This window comes from Protopterus annectens, chromosome 14.part0, assembly GCF_019279795.1.
Source record: "Protopterus annectens isolate FY-2018-M chromosome 14.part0, PAN1.0, whole genome shotgun sequence".
Classification (NCBI taxonomy): Eukaryota; Metazoa; Chordata; order Ceratodontiformes; family Protopteridae; genus Protopterus; species Protopterus annectens.
In genome coordinates this window covers 359,171,887-359,184,402 of record NC_056748.1, presented here as the reverse complement: position 1 = coordinate 359,184,402, position 12,516 = coordinate 359,171,887, and the positions used below count along the sequence as shown (strand labels likewise).

The 12,516-nt window shown below is 42.2% G+C and overlaps 1 protein-coding gene across 1 annotated transcript in view; it reads left to right on the top strand.

Annotated features, from left to right (window-relative positions):
- Positions 1-12,516, top strand: part of GRK5 (G protein-coupled receptor kinase 5) — a 1,993,659-nt gene that overhangs the window by 191,606 nt on the left and 1,789,537 nt on the right. The window lies entirely within an intron of this gene.

Here is a 12,516-nt window from a genome sequence, read left to right as displayed (position 1 = left end):
CAAAAGATGTGGACATCCTACAAAAGGGCCTCGCTGAGATAGATGCCTGGTGTCAAAGCCATGGCCTCAAGCTCAGTGCCAAAAAGTGCATTGTCATCCCTTTTGGTAAAAACTCTGTATCCATGAACTACCACATAGGCGGTAGTCTATTTAACACCGAACGTGTGATAAGAGACCTTGGAACACAGGTGGACAGTAGTCTCTCCTTTGATAATCACATTGCCACAGTAGTCAGGAAATCCTTCTATGTGGCACACATCATCACACAAGGTTTCTCATCCAGGAAAAAAGAGGTCATTGTTCTCCTCTACTCATCACTCATTAGACCCATTATAGAGTACAGTGCCCCTTTTGGTATGTACCTCACAAGATATCTACAACAACTGGAACGGCCGCAGAAATACCTCACAAAGAGTATTACCGGCCTCAAACAGATGCCCTACGCAGACCGTCTCAAAAAACCGCAGCTTTTCACCATCACATATCACCTTCTCAGTGGTGATCTCTGCCTAACACACAAAGCTATGTCAAACCCAGAGCTTTTAGACATGCTCCAGTTAAAGAAATCCCAATCCCTACAAGCTACATGCTCTAGGGACCTAAACCTTGTCACCACAATAAACAGAACATGCTAGAGGGATAGATTCCTGTCCCAGAGACTTATCATACTCTGAAACAAACTACCTATCTATATGAAACAAACTACCTATCTATATCAAACAAAGCTCCTCATTAGCACTCTTCAAGAAAAATCTTGATGATTGGATGGGAGATAGGAAATTCACCTCGGGGATCACTTCTGTGGCTCTGCTCGACAGTGGCACAGGAAAATAATTTTCTTGGGTGGCGAAAGCCAGGGTAACTTTTGGCTAGGCTTATATAGGCCCTAGGGCCAATAGCCTATTACCTACCTATGAACCTATGAACCTATGTCTGAAGGGAGTACATCTCTGTGAATACAAGTAGTGATGTCTGAAAGGAGTGCAGTTCAGTGAATACATGTAGTGATGTCTGAAGGGAGTACAGCTCAGTGAATACATGTAGCGATGTCTGAAAGGAGTACAGCTGAGTAAATACATGTACCGATGTGTGAAGGGAGTACAGCTGACTGACTGAATACAGGTGCTGATGTCCGAAGAATACAGGTCAGTGAATACATGTAGTGATATCTGAAGGCAGTACAGCTGACCGAATACATATAACGATGTCAGAAGGGAGTACAGCTGAGTGAATACATGTACCGATGTCTGAAGAAAGTACAGCTGAGTGAATACATGTACCGATGTCTGAAGGGAGTACAGCTGAGTGAATACATGTACCGAAGTCTGAAGGGATACAGGTCAGTGAATACATGTAGTGATGTCTGAAGGCAGTACAGCTCAGTGAATATATGTAGTGATGTCTGAAGGCAGTACAGCTCAGTGAATATATGTAGTGATGTCTGAGGGGAGTACAGGTCATTGAATACACGTAGTGATGTCTGAAGGGAGTGGAACTCAGTGAATGCATGTAGTGATGTCTGAAGGGAGTACAGCTGTGTGAATACATTTAGTGATGACTGAAGGGAGTGCAGGTCAGTGAATACTTGCACTTTATAAGCACTTACACGAGTGCATGGATCGTGCTCTCCCTAACAGAACCAAGATGCTATCCTCAAAAAAAAAAAGGAAGCCAATCTGGTGGTCCACTGCCATAAACAAGGTTTACAACAGAAGAAAGAAACTGTTGCAGAAAAGAGTAAAATCCCAAGATTGGAGAAACTCCCTGGTCAGCCTCAGTAAGAAGCTGAGATCCCCATAAAGTCCTCCAAAGCTAGTTACGAAAAGAAAATTGCCACTGACTCAAGACAACCACAAAGCATTCTATAGCTATGTCAAGAGTCTAAATAGCAACACTCATATCTGCTCTGAGTTACAGCACAATGGCACTAAATATACAGAACCAACTGATATTGCCAAAATCCTGGCAGATGGGTTCAGTGCTAACTTTACCCCCTGTCATCCCTTAAAGGGCCCATCTGTATATCAGAAGAATGCAAAGTTCCTGTAATCACATCTGCACAGGTAAAAAACACACTATCCAAAGCCAAGAACACAGCATCCATGAGACCTGACAACATCCCAAGCTGTGTTCTACATGAACTACAGAACAAACTGGCACCCCACCTAATTACCATGTTCAATCATAGCCTTACCTCAGGCTGTGTACTCACTGAAGGTTGCACAGCGACGGTTATCCCACTCCACAAAGGGGGAGCCACCACAGACCCCGGAAACTACCACCCCATTAGCCTAACGAGCCTGGTCTGCAAAGCTATGGAACTTATAAACAATGACATTGGTAATCCCCAAACTCAGGACCCCACTCAGTTCGGGTTTGTAAAAGACAGATCATGTCTCCTAAACCTGATAGACTTCTTTGAAGCAGTCACTAAAGCCGTAGATGAGGTTAAGGTGGTTCATACAGCTTATCTAGATCTCGCCAAGGCTTTTGACACCATCCCCCACTCTGGAATTATAGATAAACTCACTAAACTAGGTATAAATCCCTATGTCACAAGATGGGTTGCCAGCTGGCTCACTGACAGAGCCCACACTGTGAAAGTAGCAGACTCCAAATCCAACTTCTGACCAGTGACAAATGGAGTACCACAGGGTTCAGTCCTGGGTCCTCTCCTGTTTGGTATGTACTTCTCTGAAGTACAGGCTAACACAGAAGGTCATTGGCTAATGAAGTTTGCAGATGACTGCAAACTAGGAGCCATAATCAAAACTCCAAAAGATGTGGACATCCTACAAAAGGGCCTCGCTGAGATAGATGCCTGGTGTCAAAGCCATGGCCTCAAGCTCAGTGCCAAAAAGTGCATTGTCATCCCTTTTGGTAAAAACTCTGTATCCATGAACTACCACATAGGCGGTAGTCTATTTAACACCGAACGTGTGATAAGAGACCTTGGAACACAGGTGGACAGTAGTCTCTCCTTTGATAATCACATTGCCACAGTAGTCAGGAAATCCTTCTATGTGGCACACATCATCACACAAGGTTTCTCATCCAGGAAAAAAGAGGTTATTGTTCTCCTCTACTCATCACTCATTAGACCCATTATAGAGTACAGTGCCCCTTTTGGTATGTACCTCACAAGATATCTACAACAACTGGAAAGGCCGCAGAAATACCTCACAAAGAGTATTACCGGCCTCAAACAGATGCCCTACGCAGACCGTCTCAAAAAACCGCAGCTTTTCACCATCACATATCACCTTCTCAGTGATGATCTCTGCCTAACACACAAAGCTATGTCAAACCCAGAGCTTTTAGACATGCTCCAGTTAAAGAAATCCCAATCCCTACAAGCTACATGCTCTAGGGACCTAAACCTTGTCACCACAATAAACAGAACATGCTAGAGGGATAGATTCCTGTCCCAGAGACTTATCATACTCTGAAACAAACTACCTATCTATATCAAACAAAGCTCCTCATTAGCACTCTTCAAGAAAAATCTTGATGATTGGATGGGAGATAGGAAATTCACCTCGGGGATCACTTCTGTGGCTCTGCTCGACAGTGGCACAGGAAAATAATTTTCTTGGGTGGCGAAAGCCAGGGTAACTTTTGGCTAGGCTTATATAGGCCCTAGGGCCAATAGCCTATTACCTACCTATGAGGAAGGGAGTACATCTCTGTGAATACAAGTAGTGATGTCTGAAAGGAGTGCAGTTCAGTGAATACATGTAGTGATGTCTGAAGGGAGTACAGCTCAGTGAATACATGTAGAGATGTCTGAAAGGAGTACAGCTGAGTAAATACATGTACCGATGTGTGAAGGGAGTACAGCTCAGTGAATACATGTACCGATGTCTGAAGGGAGTACAGCTGACTGACTGAATACAGGTGCTGATGTCCGAAGAATACAGGTCAGTGAATACATGTAGTGATATCTGAAGGCAGTACAGCTGACCGAATACATATAATGATGTCAGAAGGGAGTACAGCTGAGTGAATACATGTACCGATGTCTGAAGGAAGTGCAGCTGAGTGAATACATGTACCGATGTCTAAAGGGAGTACAGCTGAGTGAATACATGTACCGAAGTCTGAAGGGATACAGGTCAGTGAATACATGTAGTGATGTCTGAAGGGAGTACAGCTCAGTGAATATATGGAGTGATGTCTGAAGGGAGTACATGTTACTGAATATATGTAGTGATGTCTGAAGGGAGTACAGGTCATTGAATACATGTAGTGATGCCTGAAGGAAGTACAGTTCAGCGAATACATGTAGTGATGTCTGAAGGGAGTAGAGCTGTGGGAACACATGTAGTGATGTATGAATGGAGTACAGCTCAGTGAATACATGTAGTGATGTCTGAAGGGAGTACAGCTGACTAAATACATGTAGTGATGTGTGAAGGGAGTACAGCATAATGAATACATGTTGTGATGTCTGAAGGGAGTACAGCTGACTAAATACATGTAGTGATGTGTGAAGGGAGTACAGCATAATGAATACATGTTGTGATGTCTGAAGGGAGTACAGCTGACTGAACTCCTGTAGTGATGTCTGAAGGGAGTACAGCAGAGTGATTACATGCAGTGATGTCTGAAGGGATAAAGGTCAGTGAATGCATGTAGTGATGTCTGAAGGAAGTACAGCTGAGTGAATACATGTAATGATGTGTGAAGGGAGTACAGGTCAGTGAATACATGTTGTGATGTCTGAAAGGAATATAGCTTAGTGAATATATGTAATGATGTCTGAAGGGAGTACAGCTGTATGAATACATGTGGAGATGTCTGAAAGGAGTACAGCGCAGTGAATACATGTAATGATGTCTGAAGGGAGTACTTCTCAGTGAATACATGTAGTGATGTCTGAAGGGAGTACAGGTCTGTGAATACATGTAGTGATATCTGAAGGAAGTACAGGTCAGTGAATACATGTAGTGATGTCTGAAGGGAATACAGCTGTCTGAATACATGTAGCGATGTCTGAAGGGAGTAATGGTCAGTGAATACATGTAGTGATGTCTGAAGGGAGTACAGCTCAGTGAATACATGTAGTGTTGTCTGAAGGGTGTACAAGTCAGTGAATACATATAGTGATGTGTGAAGTAAGTACAGGTCAGTGAATACATGTAGTGATGTCTGAAGGGAGTACAGCTCAGCGAAAACATGTAGTGATGTCTGAAGGGAGCACAGGTCAGTGAATACATATAGTAATGTGTGAAGGAAGTACAAGATGGTGAATACATTTAGTGATGTCTGAGGTGAGTACAGGTCTGAGAATACATGTAGTGATGTCTGAAGGGAGTACAGGTCAGTGAATACATGTAGTGATGTGTGAAGAGTACAGTTGTGTGAATACATGTAGTGATGTCTTTAGGGAGTACAGCTCAGTTAATACATGTAGTGATGTCTGAAGGGATTACAGCTGAGTGAATACTTGCAGTGATGGCTGAAGGGAGTACATCTCAGTAAATACATGTAGTGATGTGTGAAGGAAGTGCAGGTCAGTGAATACATGTAGTGTTGTCTGAAGGGAATACAGCTGTCTGATTACATGTAGTGATGTCTGAAGGAAGTACAGGTCAGTGAATACATATAGGGATGTCTGATGGGATAAAGGTCAGTGAATACATGTAGAGATGTCTGAAGGAAGTACAGGTCAGTGAATACATGTAGTGTTGACTGGAGAGAATACAGCTGGGTGAATACATGTAGTGATGTTTGAAGGGAGTACAGGTCAGCGAATATATGTAGTGATGTCTGAAGGGTGTACAGGCCAGTGAATACATTTAGTGATGTCTGAAGGGAGTAGAGTTGTGGGAATACATGTAGTGATGTCAGAACGGAATACAGCTCAGTGAATACATGTAGTAATGTCTGAGGGGAGTACAGGTCAGTGAATACATGTACTGATGTCTGAAGGGATACAGGTCAATGAATGCATGTAGTGATGTCTGAAGGGAGTAGAGCCCAGTAAATACAGGTATTGATGCCTGAAGGGATTACAGGTCAGTGAATACATGTAGTGATGTCTGAGGGGAGTACAAATCAGTGAATACATGTAGTGATGTCTGAAGGCAATACAGCTGTGTGAATGCATGTAGTGATTTCTGAAGGGAGTACAGGTCAGTGAATACAAGTAGTGATGTCTGAAGGGAGTAGAGCTGTGGGAATACATGTAGTGATGTCCGAAGGGAATACAGCTCAGTGATTACATGTAGTGATGTCTAAGGGGGAGTACAACTCAGTGAATACATGTAGTGATGTCTGATGGGAGTACAGCTCAGTGAATATATGTAGTGATGTCTGAGGGGAGTACAGCTCAGTGAATACATGTAGTGATGTCGGAAGGGTGTACAGTTCAGTGAATACATGTAGTGATGTCTTAAGGAATACAGGTCAATGAATACATGTAGTGATTTCTGAAGAGAGTACAGCTCAGTGAATACATGTAGTGATGTCTGAGGGGAGTACAGGTCAGTGAATACATGTAGTGATGTCTGAAGGGAGTACAGGTCAGTGAATACATGTAGTGATGTCTGAAGGGAGTACAGTTCATTGAACAAATGTAGTGATGTCTGAAGGGAGTTTAGCTCAGTGAATACATGTAGTGATGTCTGAAGGAAGTATTTCTCAGTGAATACATGTAGTGATGTCTGAAGGTAGTACATCTGTGTGAATATATGTAATGATGTCTGAAGGGAGTACAGCTCGGTGAATACCTGAAGTGAGGTCTGAAGGGAATACCTCGCAGTGCATACATGTAGTGATGTCTGAAGGGAGTACAGCTGTGTGAATACATGTAGTGATGTCTGAAGGGAATACCAGTCAGTGAATACATGCAGTGATGTCTGAAGGGAGTACAGCTGAGTGAATTCATGTAATGATGTCTGAAGTGATACAGTTCAGTGAATACATGTAGTGATGTCTGAATGGAATACAGGTCAGTGAATACATGTAGTGATGTCTGAAGGGAGTACAACTCGGTAAATAAATGTAGTGTTGTCTGAAGGGAGTGCAGCTATATGAATAGATGTAGTGATGTCTGAAGGGAGTACATTTGTGCAAATACATGCAGTGATATGTGAAAGGATTACAGGTCAGTGAATACATGTAGTGAGGCCTGAAGGGAGTACAGCTCTGTGAATACATGTAGTGATGTCTGAAGGGAGTACAGGTCAGTGATTACATGTAGTGATGTCTGAAGGGAGTACCTCTCTGTGATTACTTGTAGTAATGTCTGAAGGGAGTACAGCTTACTGAATACATATAGTGATGTCTGAAGGGAGTACAGCTCAGTGAATACATGTAGTTATGTCTGAAAGGATGCAGGTCAGTGAATACATGTAGTGATATCTGAAGGAAATAAAGGTCAGTGGATACTTGTATTGAGTCTGAAGGGAGTACAGCTGTGTGAATACATGTAGTGATGTCTGAAATGAGTACATCCCATTGAATACATGCAGTGATGTCTGAAGGATACAAGTCAGTTAATACATGTAGTGATGTTTGAAGGGAGTTCAGCTGTGTGAATACATGTAGTAATGTCTGAAGGGAGTACAGCTCAATGAATATGTGTAGTGATGTCTGAAGGGATAACAGCTGAGTGAATACATGCAGTGATGTCTGAAGGTAGTACAGGTCAGTGAATACATGTAGTGTAGTCTAAAGGGAGTAAAAGTCAGAGAATACATGTAGTGATAATTGAAGGGAGTACAGGTCAGTGAATACATGCAGTGATGTCTGAAGAGAATACAGGTCAGTGAGTATATGTAGTGGTGTTTGAAGGAAGGACAGATCAGTGAATACATGTAGTGATGTCTGAAGAGAATACAGCTGTGTGAATACATGTAGTGATGTCTGATGGGAGTACAGGTCAGTGAATACATGTACCGATGTCTGAAGGGATACAGGTCAATGAATACATGTAGTGATGTCTGAAGGGCATACAGCTGTGTGTATTCATGTAGTGATTTCTGAAGGGAGTACAGCTCAGTGAATGCAAGTAGTGATGTCTGAAGGGAGAACATGTCAGTGAATACATGTAGTCATGTCTGAAGGGAGTACATCTCAGTGAATACATGTAGTGATGTCGGAAGGGAGTACAGCTCAGTGAATACATGTAGTGATGTCTGAAGGGAGTACAGCTCAGTGAATACATGTAGTGATATCTGAAGGGAGTACAGCTGTGTGAATGCATGTAATGATGTCTGAAGGGAGTTCATGTAAGTGAATACATGTAGTGATTTCTGAAGGGAGTACAGCTCAGTGAATACATGTAGTGATGTCTGAAGGGAGTACAGCTCAGTGAATATATGTAGTGACGTCTGAAGGGAGTACATCACAGTGAGTACATGTAGTGATGTCCGAATTGAGTACAGCTCAGTGAATACATGTAGCAATGTCTGAAGGGAGGACAGGTCAGTGAATACATGTAGTGATGGCTGAAGGGAGAAAAACTCAGCAAATACATGTAGTGATGTCTGAAGGGAGTATAACTCAGTGAATACATGTAGTGATGCCTCAAGGGAGTACAGTTCAGTGAATACATGTAGTGATGTCTGACGGGAGTACAGCTGTATGAATACATGTAGTGATGTCTGAAGGGAGCACAGTTGTGTAAATACATGTAGTGATGTGTGAAGGTAGTACAGGTCAGTGAATACATGTAGTAAGGCCTCAAAGGAGTACAGCTCTGTGAATACATGTAGTGATGTCTAAAGTGAGTACAGGTGAGTGAATATATGTAGAGATGTCTGAAGGGAGTACTTCTCAGTGAATACATTTAGTGATGTCTGAAAGGAGTACAGCGCAGTGAATACATGTAGTTATATCTCAAGAGAAGAAAGTTCATTGAATAAACGTAGTGATGGGTAAATGGAATACAGCTCAGTGAATACATGTCATGATATCTGAAGGAAGTAAAGGTCAGTGAATACATGTATTGAGTCTGAAGGGAGTACAGCTGTGGGAATACATGTAGTGATGTCTGAAGCGAATACAGCCCAGTGAATACATGCAGTGATGTCTGAAGGATCCATGTCAGTTAATACATGTAGTGATGTCTGAAGGGAGTACAGCTGTGTGAATACATGTAGTGATGTTTGAAGTTGGTAAAGCTCAGTGAATACATGTAGTGATGTCTGAATGGAGTACAGCTAAGTGAATACATTTAGTGATGTCTGAAGGGAGTACAGATCAGTGAATACATGTAGCGATGTTTGCAGGGAGTAGAGCTGAGTGAATATATGTAGTGATGTCTGAAGGGAATACAGCTCAATGAATACATGTAGCGATGTTGGAGGGGCGTACAGGTCAGTGAATACATATACCGATGTCTGAAGGGATACAGGTCAATGAATACATGTAGTGATGTCTGAAGGGAGTAGAGCCCAGAAAATGCACGTACTGATGCCTGAAGGGAGTACAGGTCAGTGAATACATATAGTGATGTGTGAAGGAAGTACATTACGGTGAATACATGTAGTGATGTCTGAAGGGAGTACAGGTCTGTGAATACATGTAGTGATGTCTGAAGGGGGTACAGCTCAGTGAAAACATGTAGAGATGTCTGAAGGGAGCACAGGTCAGTGAATATATATAGTAATATGTGAAGGAAGTACAGGACGGTGAATACATGTAGTGATGTCTGAGGTGAGTACAGGTCTGAGAATACATGTAGTGATGTCTGAAGGGAGTACAGCTCCGTGAATACATGTAGTGATGTCTGAAGGGAGTACAGGTCAGTGAATACATGTAGTGATGTGTGAAGGGAGTACTGCTAAGTGAATACATGTAGTGTAGTCTGAAGGGTGTACAGGTCACTGAATACACGTAGTGATAATTGAAGGGAATATAGGTCAGTGAATAGATGTAATTATGTTTGAAGGGAGTACAGCTGTGTGAATACATGTAGTGATGTCTTTAGGGAGTACAGCTCAGTTAATACATGTAGTGATGTCTGAAGGGATTACAGCTGAGTGAATACATGCAGTGATGGCTGAAGGGAATACATCTCAGTAAATACATGTAGTGATGTGTGAAGGAAGTGCAGGTCAGTGAATACATGTAGTGTTGTCTGAAGGGAATACAGCTATGTGAATACATGTAGTGATGTCTGAAGGAAGTACAGGTCAGTGAATACATGTAGTGTTGCCTGGAGAGAATACAGTTGTGTGAACACATGTAGTGATGTCTGAAGGGAGTACAGGTCAGCGAATATATGTAGTGATGTCTGAAGGGTGTACAGGCCAGTGAATACATGTAGTGATGTCTGAAGGGAGTAGATTTGTGGGAATACATGTAGTGATGTCTGAACGGAATACAGCTCAGTGAATACATGTAGTGATATGTGAGGGGAGTACAGGTCAGTGAATACATGTACCGATGTCTGAAGGGATACAGGTCAGTAAATGCATGCAGTGATGTCTGAAGGGAGTAGAGCCCAGTAAATACAGGTATTGATGCCTGAAGGGATTACAGGTCAGTGAATACATGTAGTGATGTCTTAGGGGAGTACAGATCAGTGAATACATGTAGTGATGTCTGAAAGGAATACAGCTGTGTGAATGCATGTAGTGATTTCTGAAGGGAGTACAGGTCAGTGAATACAAGTAGTGATGTCTGAAGGGAGTACAGCTGTGGTAATACATGTAGTGATGTCCGAAGGGAATACAGCTCAGTGATTACATGTAGTGATGTCTAAGGGGGGTGTACAGCTCAGTGAATATATGTAGTGATGTCTGAGGGGATTACAGCTCAGTGAATACATGTAGTGATGTCTGAAGGGAGTACAGGTCAGTGAATACATGTAGTGATGTCTTAAGGAATACAGGTCAATGAATATATGTAGTGATTTCTGAAGACAGTACAGCTTAGTGAATACATGTAGTGATGTCTGAGGGGAGTACAGCTCAGTGAATACATGTAGTGATGTCTGAAGGGAGTACAGTTCAGTGAACAGATGTAGTGATGTCAGAAGGGAGTTTAGCTCATTGAATACATGTAGTGATGTCTGAAGGAAGTACTTCTCAGTGAATACATGTAGTGATGTCTGAAGGTAGTACAGCTGTGTGAATATATGTAATGATGTCTGAAGGGAGTACAGCTCAGTGAATACATGTAGTGATGTCTGAAGTGAGTACAGCTGTGTGAATACATGTAGTGATGCCTGAAGGGAGTACCAGTCAGTGAATACATGTAGTGATGTCTTAAGGGAGTACAGCTGAGTGAATTCATGTAACAATGTCTGAAGCGATACAGTGCAGTGAATGCATGTAGTGATGTCTGAAGGGAATACAGGTCAGTGAATACATGTAGTGATGTCTGAAGGGAGTACAGCTCGCTGAATACATGTAGTGTTGTCTGAAGGGGTGCAGCTGTATGAATACATGTAGTGATGTTTGAAGGAGGTACATTTGTGTAAATACATGCAGTGATATGTGAAGGGATTACAGGTCAGTGAATACATGTAGTGAGGCCTGAAGGGAGTACAGCTCTGTGAATACATGTAGTGATGTCTGAAGGGAGTACAGGTCAGTGATTACATGTAGTGATGTCTAAAGGGCGTACCTCTCTGTGATTACATGTAGTGATGTCTGAAGGGAGTACAGCTCAGTGAATGCATATAGTTATGTCTGAAAGGATGCAGGTCAGTGAATACTTGTAGTGATATCTGAAGGAAATAAAGGTCAGTGAATACATGTATTGAGTCTGAAGGGAGTACAGCTGTGTGAATACATGTAGTGATGTCTGAAATGAGTACATCCCAGTGAATACATGCAGTGATGTCTGAAGGATACAAGTCAGTTAATACATGTAGTGATGTTTGAAGGGGGTTCAGCTGTGTGAATGCATGTAGTGATTTCTGAAGGGAGTACAGCTCAGTGAATATGTGTAGTGATGTCTGAAGGGATAACAGCTGAGTGAATACATGCAGTGATGTCTGAAGGTAGTACATGTCAGTGAATATATGTAGTGATGTGTGAAGGGAGTACAGCTGAGTGAATACATGTAGTGTAGTCTAAACGGAGTAAAAGTCAGAGAATACATGTAGTGATAATTGAAGGGAGTACAGGTTAGTGAATACATGCAGTCATGTCTGAAGGAAGTACAGGTCAGTGAATACATGTAGTGATGTCTGAAGGAAGTACAGGTCAGTGAATATATGTAGTGATGTTTGAAGGGAGTACTGATCAGTGAATACGTGTAGTGATGTCTGAAGGGAGTAGAGCTGAGTGAATACATGAAGTGATGTTTGAAGGGAATACAGCTCAATGAGTACATGTAGTGATATCGGAGAGGAGTACAGGTCAGTGAATACATGTACCGATGTCTGAAGTGATACAGGTCAATGAATACATGTAGTGATGTCTGAAGGGAATACAGCTGTGTGAATTCATGTAGTGATTTCTGAAGGGCATACAGCTCAGTGAATGCATGTAGTGATGTCTGAAGGGAGAACAGGTCAGTGAGTACATGTAGTGTTGTCTGAAGGGAGTGCAG